Here is an 18,170-nt window from a genome sequence, read left to right as displayed (position 1 = left end):
AAACTTGCAGAAACTGTTTCCTCTGATAGGCTCTGGGACAACTGAGCAGGCCCTGACTCATCTAGGGTCCCTGTGCTAGTGAGCTTTCAATAACTATAAAGAAATGCCTGAGATAATTGACTTACCAAGAGAAAGGATCTATTCTGGCTTACAGTTTTGGAGGCTGCAGTCCAAGAGCAGATTCATGCATTGCTTTGGGACTCTGATAGGTATGCTGGGTGGGAAAAGCAGGCAAACTCCTCCCCTCAAGGCAAAGAAAAAACTGAAAGAGGAAGAAGAAGGAGCAAGAGTTCCACAATGTCCTGTTGGGGAATACCTCCAATGACCTAAGGGCCTCCCCCTTGGCCCCACCTCTAAAGGTCCATAGCACCTCACAACAGCACCACCCTGGGGCCAAGCCTTTGGCACATGGGTCTTTGGGATACACTCATCCAAACCATTACAGCCCTCAGCAGTATGACTCCTCTACCTTCTAGGAGGGAGCCCTTCCATTTCTAGCCTACCACTGGCTTCTCCTGTCCCACACAACACAGCCCCATGTAGCAAGTTCCACATCATTCATGATGCATGTAATTTCATGGCTGCTACAGATAGGAAGGGCATCTACAAGAGAATTCCCCACCACCTAGCCAGGCTGAAGGAACAGGTCAGGTCCCTGACCAGCCAAGTTCACCCTCCACTGAACAAAAGCCATGTTTGCCAGGTGCACAACAGGCCTGAACCTGTTTACAGGACCATGGGTCTGTCTCCCTTCCACTTCATCCTGTGCCTCTGCTAAAAATACAGGAGGTGACACTTGTGGAAGTTAAAGAAGCAAAAGTTACCTGCTGTCCAGGGTTTCAACTTCTGGGCTCAATTTTAAAGCAGCCCCTTCCATGGGAGCCAAGCATATCAACCCATCAGTGTGGCTAGGGCCACAAATTGTCAATACCAGCCCTGCCCATGTAGGTGCTCAGCTCCTTCTGCCTCTTTGCTGGATCACCAGCCACATATCAGCTTTGTCTACCAGGATCAATTATTTTACAAAGGCCACTGTGACCCCAGTGACCGATCATAAGAAAAAAGCAGTGGTTGGGAGTCCTGCTGTCCAGAATCATCAAATCAATGAAAAGTGGTCACACCTCTGAGCAACTGGGAGAGGGTAGCCACATAATTCCCCTGGGTGCCAAATGTCAGCAGATGGGGTGTAAGTTTGGGGTTTTGAAACCTTACATGTTCATGTGGCTGAAGTTACTTTTACAGTGGTCTCTAAGTACTGGGGAAGACTGCATCTAGAAACCCATTTTCTAACACCCAGAAACTCAGGGCATACAAAAATGTATATTCTAAATACTGCCTATGGCTTAGACTTTCAGTGTCCCCCACAAAGCTAATAGGTTGCAGGCTCACAGTCCCCCGCAAAGTGTTCAGAGGTGCAGGTTTGGGAGGTGACCAGATTGTGAGGGCTCTGATCTCAGCAGTGGATTCATCCACTGATGGAATCAGCCTAATGGGTTTTAGGGCACAGGCTCTACTGTAAGAGCAAGTTCACCCTTTGCTTCCAGGCCAACATGAGGTGAGAGCCCTGTTCCGACATGTGTTCTTCCTTCACTATGATGTCCTGCCTACCACAGGCCCACAGCAATGGAGCTGAGAGGCTTAAACCTCTGAAACCTGAGCCAGAATGTCATCTCTCCTCTTTCTAAGTTGGATATTCAACACCAGTGAAGGAATCTAGCTGGCTGGAACATTAGACTGAACATGGCCCCAGTTTTCATGGAAGCAGTATAAGATGTCCAATGGGGATGGCCCTGCCCAGGTTCTGGAGCTGAATGAAATCAGGAGCCAAGGTTCTACCAGTAAGGGGTATGGATGTGTTTTAGACTATGGAGTTCTTAGATTTGGGTGTTTTGTTTTATGTGTGTGTGCATGTATAGCATGCAGTATGTAGAGACTTACAGGAAAATTACAGTACAGTTACCACAATCAACGCAGCAACACTGATTCATTATCATTAAGTCCACACTTGATTCTCCTTCCCTTAATTTATCTCAAATGTCCCTTTTCTGTTCCAGGATCCCATTCAGGACACCACATCACACACCCTCATCATGCCTCCTCAAGCTCCTAGAGGCTGTGACATTGCTCAGACTTTCCTCTTTTTTTTCTTGACACTTTCCCAGGAAGGTATTTTGTAGCGTGTCACTCAACTGGAATTTTCGGGAAGGGGTTCTTTCTCATGACCACACATGGGTTATAGGTCTAGGGAGGAAAACTGCAACAGCAAAGCATCAGCTCACCCTTTCATAGCGTGTGTGTGTGTGTGTGTGTGTGTGTGTGTGTGTGTGTGTGTGTGTGTGTGTGTGTGTGTGTGTGTGTGTGTGTGTGTGTGCCTCAGTGGCTAAGGATGCTGACCTTGGCCACCAGGCTGGAGCAGGGCTTGCGGGTTCTCCACCAACTAGCACTGCTATTTCCCCTTTGTACACTGTTCTTTGGTAGGAAGTCACTGTGTGCAGCTCATCCTTGAGAAGTGGGATGGATGCCAATCTCTTTGTTCCTGTCAGCAATAGCCATTCCATTCGGGGCTGAAGCACCCACCGTGCTGTACCCAGCTGAGCCTTTTATCCCTATAACCCCAACATACACAGATCCAAAGTTCCCTGAGAGCAGAGACCAGTCTTCTCTGCTCTGGTTCTTGCACCAGAACCCAGCACAATGACGGAGTTTGTCACTGCAAACACAGCCATGTTCACATCTGAGAGCTCCTGGCTTCCTCAGAGTTGCCAACACTGGGAAGATAAGTCTCTGGCCAGAGTCCAACTCCTCTGTTAATTGTCAAGGGCAAAAACAACTGCTGACAATGGCATGGGCAGAGCAGGGGGAGGTGAGAAGAAAAAGCATTCTGGATGGCTCCACCTGTTCAAGCTTCCATCAACGGTCTCCATACCCAAGGATGCAGGGGAACTCAGGCAGATGCAGTAAAAAGCTCAGAGAACTAGCTTTCTAGATTTCCTCATTTCAGCCGTGTGCGTGTGTGTGTGTGTATGTGTGTGTGTTCTGCTCCTAAAATCCCAGCCATGGTCAAGGCAATAGCAAGCCCCCAGGGCACCCGTATCACAAATATGAGCCACAGGAGCATACACCCTCAGGGAGAGAGGGTGGGCATAGCATTAAGTCAGGCTGGCACCCAAGGGACATAGGTAGGTGGGACCAAGACACAGTCAGCTCCAGACCTTGAGGCAATCCTATGTTCTGGCCCCCAGATGAACTCTATAGGTGCCCTTTCTGAGCCACAGGCTGTACTGCTGGAACTGTGGTGCTACCTGATTCCAGGACTAGATGAAAGTACCCCAGACTGAAATCAGAGATACAGTCTCCTGCAAGTATCACTAGCCGGTTTCATATACATCTTTTATAAATACTTGCAGAAGAGGCTGCTGAAGCAGAGCTGTGCTTGTCTTCTGGTCTCTGTGTGGCAGGACAAGTTGTGTGGAGCTGACAAAACATCATTGAGCCAGTGGGAAGAGCCAGTCATGGTTAGGGGAGTGGACAGTGTGTGTGCAGGGGAGGGATATGTCTTAAAACACAATTTACAATACACAGTATGAAGAGGTATCTGTAGCCTTTGGGGAGAAGCAGAAAGGCAAGAGCCTCCCTTTCCACCTAGCAGCCATTTAGCTCCCAGGAGACTGTTACACAAGCAGTTCCCACAGGGTGACTAGACTCATACACAGGGCCAGATAGCCCACATAGGAAAACGGGATGCACAGAGGCTGCCAGGCTAATGGACTCAAAGCAGTCAGAATGAGTGCCCAGCTGGCCCATCACTATAGCTTCAGCAAAGCAAGGCACAGAAAAATCATCACAGTCACACCAAACACTCCACACAGCAGCAAATGCCAAGGTGACAGAAAAGACCAACAAGGCCGCTGGGAAGCATGGTTGAAACAAGCGTGAGGGGTCACCAAGGATAAAGAGACCCTGTGTGTGGTTGACATGTGGGATCCTCCAGCCTACCTAGGAGGATGCAGGAGATGATTCCTGAAGATCCACTCAATGCTGCCACCAACACAAAGCTGGTGCACAAAGCCCAGCACCAGCACCCATGCTCAGGAGAGTGGCACCTGTCACCAATCCCACCCAGAGCCACACTGCTCAGAACTGGGATCTGAGGAGGTTAGAGAACCTGGATCAGACAGGGAAAGGCCAGAATGGAGAGTCCTGAGGACCCACAGCACAGAACCCAGACCTGGTGCAAGCGCTGACTCTGTTTGTGCCATCTTTACACCTTGACTCCACCGCCTGTCTGAGGCAGTTTCCTAATCTAGAGAAAGACTGGCACCGCACTAAGCATCCTCTCCCTGAAGTTTCTCTTGTAACTTCAAATAGCTACAAGTGGCACTGTGTATGGATACAATGAGAAGGTACAAACTGCATTAGTTACTTTTCTATTGTTGTGATAAAACACCATGACCAAGGCAGCAAACAGAAGAAAGTGTTTATTGGGCTTATGGTTCCAGAGGGATAAGAGTTCATCTCGATGGGGGAAGCAAGGCAGGAGGCAGTCAGAGCAGAAAGCTGAGCATTCACACCTTCAAGCACACACAGGAGGTAGAGAAAGCAAACTCAGAATGAGGCAAGGCTATGAACTCTCAAAGTCCACCCCCCACTAATGTGCTCCCTCCAGCAAGGCTGCATTGCCTAAACATTCCAAAATAGTGCCACCAAGTGGAGGCAAAGTATTCAAATACTTAGAGCCTATGGGGTCATTCCTCATTCAAACCACAACCCTACCCACCTCCCCACACCCCTCCAACCTCAGAAACTACCATGACCAATTGGGCTGCACCTACCTCCCTCTTGGGATGCTAAGGAGGGAGTAAGCACATGTTCATGTTGAACTACTCAGAGCAGTGCAGACACACAGAACATCAAAACCTTCAACAGTCCAGTGGACTCCATGACAGTGCAGATGACTCCATGGCCACAGGGGCACTCTTGCCAGAAACTCTGGCTTATGAAGCCAGTATGTCCAGGTTGAAAGCAATGTCCCTGTCTTCCTTGGCTCACAGCTAAGACAAGAACTGTGAAGACAGGAGAGGGATGAAGCATTTGCTATGACTTGGATGGGCATCCTCTAAATGCCTGTGTGTTAATAAGGTATCCATCCCGAGGCTGAGGCACTATTGGGAAGTAGTGGAACCTTTAAAAGGCAGGGCCTAGAGGTAGGGGAAGACCACTGGAGGTATGCTTGCTCTTAATAGAGGTATTGGAACACCCTCCTTCCTCTCTCCGCTTCCCAATTACTGTGAGGCAGGCATCTTCATTCTACCACTGCTCCACATGCTACCACAAGTCAAAAGCAACAGGGCCAACTGATATGAAGTGAAAACTCTGAAACTATGAGCCAAAATAAACCTTTTCTCTTATTACTTTAACTTATTTATTTTGTCACATCTACAGAAATCTAACTCAGGGTTCATGGGTAGAAGGGTCATGCCTGGGAGACATACAGGCAAAGATGTTCAGTACCTATGGGATCTGGGGACATGGACCCTTGACCGAAGGGAAGCTTCATCTATGATCCATGGACTACAAGGACACAGGACTGCCCCAAAGGAGTTGTTCATACACTGTTTCCCTGATTTTTCTTCTTCAAGCCCTGGGGTTCCTACTCAGGGGTTCCTACCAGGGGGTTCCTACTCAGGTGATACCAAGGTCTGATGCCTCAACAGACCTTGTTACTTGTGTTTGGCTTTCTTTGGAAAACAGCAGCTTTTGGGGACACCCATCTGAACCACAATTCCTGCTATACCCAGGAACAAAAGTAAAGTAAATAACTTATCCATACCAACTAAATCTGCGTGGATCTCACCATGTTACTTGGGTCTACATACCTTGATCTAATTTTCAAATTTTTGTTTATGTCTAAATATTAATAAACATTCATTATAATGGAAATTTTTTATTACCTCACATTAAATGTAATCTTGACGCATTTAGATAATATTGTTTCAACAATAATATATACCAGGAGTCAGCCTGATCTCCATGAAAATTCAAAGCTGATGTTCTGCTCAATTTTAAACTTTCTATTGAAATATAATATGTGGACAGAAAGTTCTGTATCATAAATGGAATTCACCTATACAACCCAACTTAAAAATGAAACATTACCAGTCTCTAAGGAAGGCCTGTCCCCACCTCCATGTGTCTTCAAATTGCCATCTGCAAGGACAGCACCTGACATGGATGAAGTTGCTGGTGATTTTCACATAAACAAGTCACATAGCACACTCTAGGATCTATGTTTTTCTATTCAACATGATGTGGAAAGATCTGTCCACCCCGTGGGACACACTAGATTTCCCACTTTCAACTTGCTATACACCATTCCATGTGAGAATAAACCTCAGTATCTTGATCCATTCTTCTGCTGCTGACACTCTGGCTGGTCTGGGACCTGACCATCATCACCGTGTTGCCATGGACACTCCTGTGGGTCTCTTAATGGCTGTACTAGCTTCCTGGGACTGCAGAACACATTATCACAAAACCGAGTAGCTTAAAACACATTATAGTCTCACAGTTCTGGAGCCTAGAACCCAAAAGCAGTTTCACTGAGTAGAAATTAAGATGTCTGCAGTGTCATGACCCTTACAAAAGACTCTTGGGGATGATCCACTACTCGCCTTATCCAGTTTCTTGTAGCTACTGGTGTTCACTGAGTGGTAGTTGCATCATGTCCATCTCTGACTCTGTGGTCCTGTTACCTGCCTCTCTTCTGTGTCCACACTCCTGCCTGCCTCTCTCTTATAACCACCCTTGTAGTAGCATTTAGGGCCCACTAAGATCATCTGGCACACTCTCACTTAAAAATCCTTATCACTTACCTTACGCTGAAGGCAGCAAGCCCAGGGATTGGGACATGATAGTGTCGAGGGGCCCTCTGCACACACTTCTTTCTTACATTGGCATTGGGGTTGTTTATGGTAGTGTACATGTTTAACTTCAGCAGAAAGTGTGAAGCACCTTCCTCAGGCAGCTGTGAGAATTTATCATCAGCACCTCGAATTCCAATGCTCCACATCCTCCCCACACCCCCGATGACCTGCTTTTGATCATAGCCAATCTAGCCCATGTGTGGTGTGTTACCCCCATGTCTTATTTGCGTCTCCCTGATAGCTGGATAGAGTTGAACACCTTTTGGTCTGTATATTGTACATGTGTGTGTGCATGCGTGGCAACACCCTTTATCCTTTTCCCTATGAGGTTGTTTGCCTTTTTTCTTAGAGATTATATAGTACATTGTCGGATTTTAAGTATTTGCTAAAACCCATTCCACAAAAGATGTGTGTGGGGAAGAGAAGGTCTTGGGTACCAAGGCCTGAGATGTAAGGCCTAAGCAATCATTTGACATGAACTCTAGACAATGAATATTTATAATGGACACCAGCTTCCAATAGGGAGCATGTGTGACAGCTTGCAGGCCATTGCCGGAACTGAAGAGGTGGAACAAAAATTAATGTACTGCATCTCTACCCACTTCCTGGAAACCAAAGCTAATTTCACCTAGAGGATGAACTGACACTGGAACAGTGAGTTCTGTTTGCAATTCCACAAACATGGTCTCCTGTTCCATAGGTTCCTTCAGGTTCAGCTATGGCTGACCACTCAGTCCAGCAATGGTCCATATCTAGAACAAGTTCCCACTGTAGATACTAGAACAAGTTCCCACTGTAGATACCCTATGCAGGTGGGCACAGCAAGGTAGTGATGACACTAAAACCTCTGCTGCAGCCTGTGAGATATTAACTACACTATGCTGTGAACAATGGCAGCCTGGGGACTTGGTCAAAGTAAACTGCAGCATGAACCTGAGGCAAACCATCAAGATGGCAGAAGGGTCTGTACACACAGGTGCCCCCAACACACACAGTAAGTGCAGCCTCCCCTTGAAGCCACCAAGTAGCCCAACTATTAACAGGCCATTTCCAGCTTAAGCACCTGGGAGGAAAGGACCTGACATGCTGGAGGAAGAACTGTTTTCTGATCCCCCACCCATCAGCCACCAGAGGATAACGATGGCTTCATCCTCTGGGGCCTGAAGAACGGATAGTAGAAACGGCAGCCCTGGGACTGGAGAAGAGACACTCTGATGTCTTCTCAGTGCCTGTCCTGCTGCCCAGGCCTCTAGCCCAGTTCCCTTCTAGCAAAAGGGCTCCAGAAATCCTACCACTGACTGGCTGCAGCTCTGTCCTACCCTGCCCCAAGCCTATGAGTGTGCTATAGACAGCCCATAAACAGCAATCCTCTCCCGCAGTAGACTAGAAAGCCACTGGGAGCCCCTGAAATAACCACCTATATCCTTAGCCAGGTCAAGGTTAGCATGTACAGGCAAAGACATATTCAATTGACAGGTTATTCTTCAGGTCTGTTCAATCTATCTGTCCCACATATCACCTTCTCTTGGCAGACTGCTGGAACCATGTATCCTGGGGCCCAAGGTAAGTCATCAGAGCTGCACAGGTTAACTCTGTGTGAGCAAATTAATAATGTGATGTATGGTTTTCCATGGATTTTGTCGTAACTGTAGAGGAACAAGGGTAATTTAATCTTGCAAGCCTATAAATCTCTAAAGGGTGAAAAGAAGCATCTGTGCTCAGGAGGCTAGGATGTGGCCTCTGCAGCCACCTACAGAGCACTCTGAGGGGGGAGGGGGCTCATGCCTTTCCTGCCTCCTCACAGCACCCTTCCTGCAAACCTCAACATACCCCTATACCCCTCACTACACCCTGTTCCTCCCTGTGCCCATCTTTGTGCCACCTCGCCTCTGGATGTGACCTTCATCCGCCCCACATGGTCTCTTGCCTATGTTCCCACTCTCAGGTCTGGAAGCATGGTTCCAGAAAACAAAATCCTAGTTTTCTTGGTAAACTGAATTTTGATAACCCCACCTATCTGTCCCCAACCTCTCAGGCTTACCTACCCAGGGCAGTTCCAAACTCACACAGTATGCTCCCTGACATATACAAACCATATAATCCTGAAGCTAACAAGCCAAGTCCTCCCTGTGCCCTGAGTGCCCTGCTTCACGTCAGTGCTTCTGCTCTGAAAGGGCAAATGCATTCCCTTCTCTAGGATGGACTCCGTGACCAGCTCCACCAGCCCTGGAACTCTCATACCTCCCAGACTGTGCTTCTCGGGGAAGAACTCAGGCCTAAAACCAGGATCAAGTTCAGTTACTATGAAACTCTCTAGCAGCCCCAGCCCAGTTCCAATCCCTACTCTATCCTGACTCCATCCAGCTATAAATAGGGATCAGGGAAGACCAATTCAGCGAGTGCTCAGGATATACCTGTTCAGTAGATGGATGGATAGATGGATGAATGGAGTCTCCAGCAAAACAGATTTGGGAGTAACTAGAGAACATCTGTCCCTAGTTCCCTGTATATGAGGTGACTGATAAGGGCAAAGTAAAAGGCTTTAAATCTACAGAATCCCCCACACTTCCATTACTAAATAAACATGATGTATGATGGATAAAATGACACACAGAGACTTAAGGCAGGGTTTTGTGAAGTCAGGGGGCAGGGAGCATTGCTAGTTCTGGTCCCCGCTCAAGGCAGCTCTCTACATGAGGGCAACACAAGCTGGGGGTGATCCTGCCTGGAGGGACAAATCAAGTGTCGCAGCCCCCACCATCACTGCTGATTAAGCAGAGTTCTGCCTGTGATCAAGAAAACCAGTACTTAATAAAGTGTAATTAATTTCAAAGCGAAAATCTGCTAACATCCAAGGGAAAGTCAAGATTAGGAGTTTACAACCTCAAACAGTACAAAGACATGGCCCCAAGAAACAGAGGCAGCCCACACCTGCAAGATGCAGTGCCCTCTCTCTCAGGGGGTAAAAATGTCCACAGAAAAGTCATGACTCTGTGTGCGCACAAAGTGAAACACATCTAGAGGGGTTAAAAAGAACTGGCCACACACAGGACCGCTCATTCCCTAGAGAAACAGATGCAAAGAAGACAGACTGACTCCTGCCTTAGACTCATCCCTACCTCAGACTCACCCCTGCCTCTGACACATCCCTGCCTCTGGGGCCCAGGATCTACCTGGGATCCAGAATCAACCCATCCATCAAGCAGTCAGCAGCTTCCACTGCCAGAACCAGAACCAGCTAGAGGGCCTGAGATGGCCCCAGGTATCTGAGACAGGCCATCCAAGTTGAGGATAACACATACACATGTGCACTCACATGTACAGGCATGCACGCATGCACGCACACTCTAACCTCTGACCTGTGACTGAAGGCTTCATTATGAAGGAACATGTGCACACATCCAATCACATTTCATCCTGTAACTCCTGGCTGGTGAGGAAATTGCTGCAGACCCACATGTGCTCTTCTCAGAACGAGCCCAGTCACACTAGGAGCAAAAACAATCTACAGCTGGTAGAGGCCCAGCCCATCTTCCCTGTGCTTCTGAATCCTCACAAACGCCCTGACTTGGCTTCACCCTACCCATGACAGCTGTCAGCAGCTCTGGATAATAAGGACAGATGTTTGAGCACATGGCTCACTTTACTATACCGAAACACCAAGAAACATAAACTACATTTTATTTGAACTATGAGCACACTCACTGTCAGAGACGCCTGAGAAATCCATTACCCCTAAGTACATGCATCCATTCAATTCATGGGTCTCCTGCTTTGGAAACAGTGGATTTTTCCAAGAAAACTGATAAACCAACTGGTGAAAGTCATAAACTATGTATGTATTTTTAAATTAACAATGCATACTACAGTTCAGAGAAATTTCTATCTAAAACTCCTTTGCTGAGAATCAATTCTAAGAATATAAAATCAAACACGGGAACAAAAATAACACACAAAAATATAAATATGTATGTACACAAATCAACTGAAAACCCCAAAGGCCAACATTACTGTCCAACCTGGAATTGGAGTTTGCTCAGAGTAAGTGGCTAAGTGGTTCCAAACTAAGTATCTCTCTCCAAAGTTGATTCTAGAGACCAGAAATACAAAGAATCCATGTTCACTTCAAGTGCAAAACAGAAAACAGCTAGATCCCCAGCAATGACAGCTGTTCTCCTGGATGGCAGGCCCCCAGGTGTTCCCCTAATCTCCACAGCCCTTGACTCCCATCACCAGGCAGCACATTCTCCAGACATACATTAGAAACTAGCACTGAATGTGTTGGGGGTATAGTCCCAAGTCCTAATCAGGCCCACCCAGTTCATAAACAAATGGTCTAAATGCCTCCCCCACCCAAGCACACAGGGAGAAAGATGTGCCTTTCACTCCCTTCAACTCAAACCCAGTCCAGTCCCAGCCTCCTGGCCTGTGAAGTTAAGACAAGACCAGCCACCTCTGCTATGGTGAAAACCATTTAAAGCGGGAAACACAGAGGACTAGAACTCAGCACACAGAAGCATCCCATGATGTAGACTGAATTCTGCTGGTTTCTCCATCAAAAACCAACTTTAAATGTTGGAATGCTCTGCTTCCAGAAAATGTTCCTGCAGCCAGACAACGCAGGAATCTCAACCACGTATTATCTTTATTTGATCCTTCAATCACAAAACAACAGATGTAGCACCTTACTTTAAAACAGCACTTCAGAGTTTAAGAAGAATCTATGCCATGTTTTCTTAGCGGGCCACAGTTAAAACTCACAAACCTCATCTTCCCAGCAAAATAGAAAAGGCCACAACCAGCCTGAAGACACACAAGCCCCCACGAAGCTCTTGCTGTCATAATGGTCTCTTACATCAGTTCAATACTTAATTTCATTTGTGTCTCAAAACGACTTTGGGCACAGTGAGAAAGGCTCCCAGGCCAGCAACTTGCACAAGGCTCCTGGGATTAAAACCACAGCCAGGTTGCAATCGAGTTTTGTTGCTCTAGATCCAATCTCTCTTCCTACCTCTCTCTTACTCATGAAACCAGTGTGGCTTATCCAATCAGGCCAGAACCCAGGCAGGAGTGTCAGTTAAGAGAAGATTTTCAGTCAGGAGAGCTGGCCTTACAGGGACAGGCAAAAAGCTGAGAGCCTAAGATACTGGGTTTGACTTGAGGTACAAGATGGGTTTAGAAACATCCAGATGGAGGGGCCAGCAAGATGACTCAGAGGGTTAGAACATTTGCTGCCAAGCCTACAGCCTGAATCCTATCCCCAAGACACACACGATAAAAAAAGAGAACAGGCTCCCTAGCACATGTATGCATGCGTGCACACGCGCGCATGCACACACACACACACACACAATAGATAAAATGTAACACAGACTGATGAGCAATGGAATAATGTATTACAGGGAACAAGAAGAGAAGAAAGAAACATCCAGATGGAGGAAGAAAGAAACAAGAGAGTGCCTGCCTCTCAATACATCGCCGCCAAAGCACCTGCGGGGACAAGGCAGGCTGGCTCTGGCAACACAGCCCACTCGACTGCAGAATATTCAAACCAGTGAAGACTCAAGAGGCACTTTAGAGTGGAACCAGAATTTCCACTCTGTGGGCTGGATTAGCTTTGCAACCACATTCCCTTCTGGCCTCCCTAAAAACTGGCTCGCACAGCACAGTTCCACGGCTCTGTCCTGCCTGCCCGCTGAGCACAAGGTTCTGCACCAGGCTTTGAGAGAGATCAGAACATGAAGATAGCTTGGTTCCTCTAGTCGGTAGGGCAAGGCAACAAGAATGATGCTCCTGGGTTTCAGTCATTCATTCATTCAACAATAGCACTAAGGGCCTACTGTGTGCCAGGCACAATTCTAGCTACTTGGGGTACAGAGGCGAACAAAGCCTTTACGTTTGAGTGATAAGAGACAGACAATAAACAATGTGTACTGTATATGTAAGATGCTGAATGTTAGGTGCTAAGGACAGACACAAAGCCACATTAACAAAGGGGCAGTGATGTCAATGCATGGAGGGTGGTCAGGGAGCTGGCATTTAAACAGACAATGGAATAATCAATGGAGTAAGCTAGGCAGGCATCTGGGGGAGGCCCAGGGCCAGGGAGCAGATGCAAATGCCCTGTAGCATGAGTAAGCCTAACAAACAAAAAAGGATCAATGGATAAGAGGGAAAGAGCCCACCTCAGCTGGGATCATCAAAGATGGACACCAGGACTTACTTGGGCCAAGGTAACACGGAAACAGCCAAAAACAAACCAGGCAGGGAACGGTTTGCCTAGAGCCTGGGCAGCCTGGTGGGATTACGCTTTGGGAGGGGGATCTGTGGAAACCAGGCCAAGAATGTGGGTGTGGAGTGGGCACTGGGGAGCCATTAACAGCTTAAGAAAGGGAGACAGATTGCCATTGATCCAACCTACCAAGGGTTAGCCTCAAAGTCCAACCCTGGGAAACTTTGGGACCAGCACAGAAAGCATAATCCAAGGACAGAGAGCTGGCTCGGTGAGTAAAAATGCTTGCCACCAAGCCTAATGACCATGAGTTCGATCTTCTGAACCCACACGGTAAAAGGAAAGAACCGACTCCTGCAGGTTGTCCTCTAATCTACACACATACACACATACTGTATGGCATGCAAGTTCCCAAACACAGACACACACACACACACACACACACACACACACACACACACACACACAATAAACATTTCGTTTTGTTTTGTTTTTAATGTTTTTTTAAAAAAGGAAAGCACAGCCAGGCATGGTGGTACAGACCTTTAATCTCAGCATTTCAGAGGCAGAGCCAAGTGGATCTCTATGAGATCAAGGCCAGCCTGGTCTACATAGTGAGTTCCAGGCCAGCTGGGGCAACAGGGAGACCCTGTCTCAAAAAGACAAAGCAAAAAAAGGAAAGCATAACCCACACAGTGGTGGTACCCCACAAATGGGTAGAGTTCCACAGAACCTAACAGCATAACCTTGGAGGTGCGGTCGTCCTTGAGCTCCCTTGAATGTCCGGATAGGGACAGAGGGAGGGACTGGCTGCAGGAGATATAAGAAACCAGTGCCCATGATGCTGACTCAGTCTGTGCCAGCAGGCTGCTTGGAGACTCCAACTGGCCCTGGCCCAGCTGGTGGGTGGAGAAGGAGGAGCCAGAAGTCCTCCCTAAGAACTGTCACCAGCCATCCTCCAAGGGAATTAATGAGCACCACTCCAGCCCCCTGTGCTGCCAGGCACCCAACCTATCTCCTGGTGGGCCATCATCTCAACCTATGTCTGAAATGCCTGCCTGCCAACCATTAGCCACACCACTGCCCACCAGCGTCTGTGTGTTTCTCATGTCCATGGCTACTAGCAAGATGAGGCTCCAAGAGCAGGAACGGAAGGCATACATCTGGGGCTGTCACCATACTCAGGGCCCTCTCCTTCCCTCTAATGTACAGACTGTAGGGGATGGTGAGCAGGTGTCTGCCACTTGCCCTGCAAGGCCCCCCAAGCCAGTTAGGACTGGGTTCAGGATTTCTACATCCATCAGTCTCTAGCCCTCTGGGACTTCAAAGATGGTAAAGATTCCTCCAACACTTCAGACTACAGTATCATTGGAAGACTTCACCTGTTGAGTCAGTTACTCAGGGCAGAGCACAGAGAAGAATGTGTGTGTCTGGGGGCGGGGGAGGACCAGAAGGGACCTCTATGTCCAGGTTCTGCCCCATACTGACCCTCCAACAGGCCTCAGTGACCACTGCCAAACCTACACAAAGCCCTGCCCAATGCCAACCTCACCATCAACTGTGTTTTTCCTCTGAGTTCCTCAGTTTTGTCTAGGAAAAGTCAAGGTGTTTTAGCACTCCCTCTCAACTTGCAGTGGTGTGATTGGTGTCTTTTACAATTATCTTTTATTTTTATCTAGCATTTCTTAGCTCAGTTGGCAAACTGGATATTTATGCACTTCCATTTCACAAACCGTCCCCACCAATTATTCCTGTGAAACTAATATTTTATTTTTAAAAAAGCAGAGGGGTTTAGAACTATGCGAGGGATGATTATGCAAACAAGTTAACAAGCCACCACCTGGGCCTGTGGTTGCTTCACAAGGCAAGCGAGGAGGAGAGGACCAGACACTGACGGGCACCAGCATCAGCTTCTTCCAGCACCCATCCGACTCAGGCTCTCACCCTCACAAGCCTTTTGATTCAAAGGAGTCCAACGTTCTAGAGACAGAAAGGCAGCCAGCAGTGGGTAGAGGCATGCCTGCTCCCTAATAGCAGGGAGAAGAGAACAGCCTTGGGTGGCCCAATGCTACATTCAGCTCCAAGACTGCCCAAAAGGCATGCAGGCTTGGGCTGGTTGTGTCCACCAGAGGAGGGCTGTTGGCACTGCCAGCTGACGACAGAGTTCTACTCATCCTCTATGCCCTCCACATGGCTCAGAGTCCCTGCAGGTTCAAGTCTGTGTCACTTTCACCCAAAGATACTAAGCTCAAGAGAAACTCCAAAGTCCATTACAGCCACCCAGCAGGTAAAGACCAGGGAAAAGTAACCCAGCCACTGTAGCCTGAGTCCCTTTTGTGACTCTTCCTCACCCGAAAAGCTCCTCCTCACCTCACTGGAGGACCAGCACCCCAAAGGAAGACCACTCACTGGCTCTTGGCATCTCTAAATCTGTACTTCAGAAAGTTGCCCACCTCAGCCCTTAAAGCTTATAGGTCTTTGTTTCTAAAACCAGTCCATTCACAAGGGGAGAGCAATAACCCAAACAGGGACTCAAGAGGTCAGAAATAATCATCACAGGAGCCAAAGGCCAAGAACAAGATACCAGGTTTGAGGATTTCACTCTGCACGTGGCCAGGGTGAGCTAGCTGCATTTAAAGTCGGATTTAAGCACGGCCTCTGTCTGGTCACATCCCAATAGAATTGAAACAAAAGTCTTTCGTCTATAAATAATTGCTGAGCTAAAACTTGGAGACTTCATAAGGGAATCTGCAGCCAGAGGAGACCCTTAGCCCATACTCTTGTACTTCTCTCCCTGCCTGGCCCAGGGAAGTTTGCCCTGTTTTGGCATACAGAGAGGCACACTGCCCACACTGCCCACACTTCCCGGCTTAAAACAAGGCTTGGAGATGCTGGGATCAGTGTTCACCTTCATCCTCTGAACCCAAGTCCCCTTGCCACGCTGTGCCAGCCAAAGGGAAGTGGCCAGGTGGAGGTGCAGGTCCCTGAAGCGCTTCCAAGGGAAACGTGATGTGGAATTTTTAAACTGAGTTTCTCCCCTTGGGCCTCATTATAAAGAGAAAGGGGGGGGGGTGCGGATCAGAGTTTGGTTGCCAGAGGCAGGGAACCCAGCAATGACCCCAAACTCGGGAGTTGCCGCCCAGCACCCTGACTTGGTACCAGGGCCAAGCCGAGCCCCAGAACGCAACAGAATGCACCAGCGGCCGGGACAGACTGGGAGTGGGGGGACCCTAGCGAGTAGCCAGTCTCTCTGGCCACTGCCAAGTAGCCCCTCGCCTCGGCATCCACAACCGCGATAAGCGAGCCTCCAGCTGGTTCCCTCGGTGGCCAACCGCCGGTCAGTGGCTGGGAGGGTCGGTCGGGTCCTGAGAGAGTGCGGCGCTGTTCCGCAGCCCCCCATGTCCCAGAGGCGGCCAGCCCAGCAGACGATGCCCCTCTGCCACTCCGAAGCCCCGCAGGGTACAAGTGGGAGGGCTGGGGCCATAGCATCCGCGCCCCCAATGCGCCCTGACCCCCCAGGCCGACCCGGGTACCCCCAGGCTCCTGCCGCCGGCCAGTCGGTCGCCCCGGGCCCTGCTTACCTGGTGCCGCTCTGGAGCGCGATGCGCCGCCGCCCCCGGCTTGGTCGGCGAGGCCAAGCGCGGGGCGCCGCCGCAGCTCTTTGTGAGCCCGCGCCGAGCCGCACACCAAGACTGCTAATGAGCCCGGGAAGCTGGATAGCGGCGGGCGCGCCCCGGACGCCGCGCGCGGCCCTGCCTCTGCCCAGCACACGCGTCCCGGAGCCCCCGCACCGCACCCGCACCGCACCGCCCGCGCCAACGCCTCTCCGGCCGCCCCCGCTCCTGCTGCGCACGGCCACGCGGGGCAAAAGCGCTCCTAGAGAGACCGCGCAACCGCGCAGAGCCACACAAAGATGCTCGGGCGCGGCGCGGGGACGGTGGCGGGGCGGGCGGGCGCACCTGGGACCTGGTCCTTCCGGACAGGGGTCGGGGCTCGGCTTCCGCGAGCTGCGGCGGCGCCCTGGGGAGCACACAGATTCCCGGGCCCTCCGACCCGCGGGCTTCCGAGCCTTGGGAGTCTAGTCCTCCGGCGGGCTGAGCAGGTGAAAGGATAAGCCAAAGGTGCCCGCACCCTGCCCCCGGCGCCGCGCTGCCCCCTGGCGGGCTCCGGCGCGCGTGCGGCGCGAATGGGGCTGCAGCGACCGCGCCCTGCTTTGCCAAGCCGCCTCCGCAGGAGTCCCTCCGGGATCGCGGGTCTCCGAAGGCCCCTCCCGCAAGGGAGGCCTACTGCGCTTCCCCGCTGCAGCTCCCCAGGGTGTGCTGGCCACCAGGTCTTCTCACCGGGTCCCTGGTGACCACTGCCTTTCGGATACCCGTGCTGCTTTCGCCCAGAGCACAAGGGTGGCTTCCCTCTGGGGCTTTCTGCTTGTTATGAGACGGAGAGGACCTCTGACACTCCCGCAGAGAACCTGCCCCCCCCCCCCCAGTGTGAACAAGCTCTTGAAACCCTGGAGGCCAGGCAGTTGGTGTCACCTATGACCTTTCACGCAGTCTCATACAAAGGCAGTAACCTGCAGGCCTAAGGCTCGAGGTCTGGGCAGAGGGGGAACTCCTTTGCCTCCCTTCAGGCCCCAAATGCCAATTTCATCTGGGTTCCTTTTTTCTTTTGGTAGACTAGGATGAAAACCAGGTGCCAGAAGCACTGATGAGTGTCACAGAAGGAAGAGGAGACCTGGGTGGGATTACAGGAGCTCTTGCTGTCCAGAGTACCCACTGAGACCCTGAGGAGAAGGGCCTGGAGGAAAGCTGGATATGAGGGGGGGGGTGAAACTAGTGAGGACTTCCTGGGGCCTAAGGCCCTCTCCCAACCTTGTCCTTCATCTCTTCTCCTCCAGCTAGTCTTGGCAGAACCCTTTTGTGGCCCAGGAGCCAAAGACAGGAAGCCACAGGCCCAGGGCAGGCAACCCGGACTCCGGATCTTTTTCTCCTCCTCCTTGAGGCAAGTGGTGGCTAACA

At 49.9% G+C, this 18,170-nt stretch overlaps 1 protein-coding gene across 3 annotated transcripts in view; it reads right to left on the bottom strand.

The window, feature by feature from the left end:
* The window catches only part of Apba2 (amyloid beta precursor protein binding family A member 2), a 260,996-nt gene extending 244,154 nt beyond the window's left edge, over positions 1–16,842 (bottom strand). For all 3 annotated transcript variants that reach the window (XM_008850617.2, XM_008850619.2, XM_008850618.3), the window contains exon 1: positions 16,737–16,842. The gene's annotated coding sequence lies outside the window, so the exon portion shown is untranslated. The remainder of the gene's footprint in view (positions 1–16,736) is intronic.
* Positions 16,843–18,170: the final 1,328 nt, after the last annotated feature.

Source organism: Nannospalax galili, unplaced genomic scaffold (assembly GCF_000622305.1).
Source record: "Nannospalax galili isolate Female #2095 unplaced genomic scaffold, S.galili_v1.0 scaffold685, whole genome shotgun sequence".
Classification (NCBI taxonomy): domain Eukaryota; kingdom Metazoa; phylum Chordata; class Mammalia; order Rodentia; family Spalacidae; genus Nannospalax; species Nannospalax galili.
This window is presented reverse-complemented; position numbering and strand designations above follow the sequence as displayed.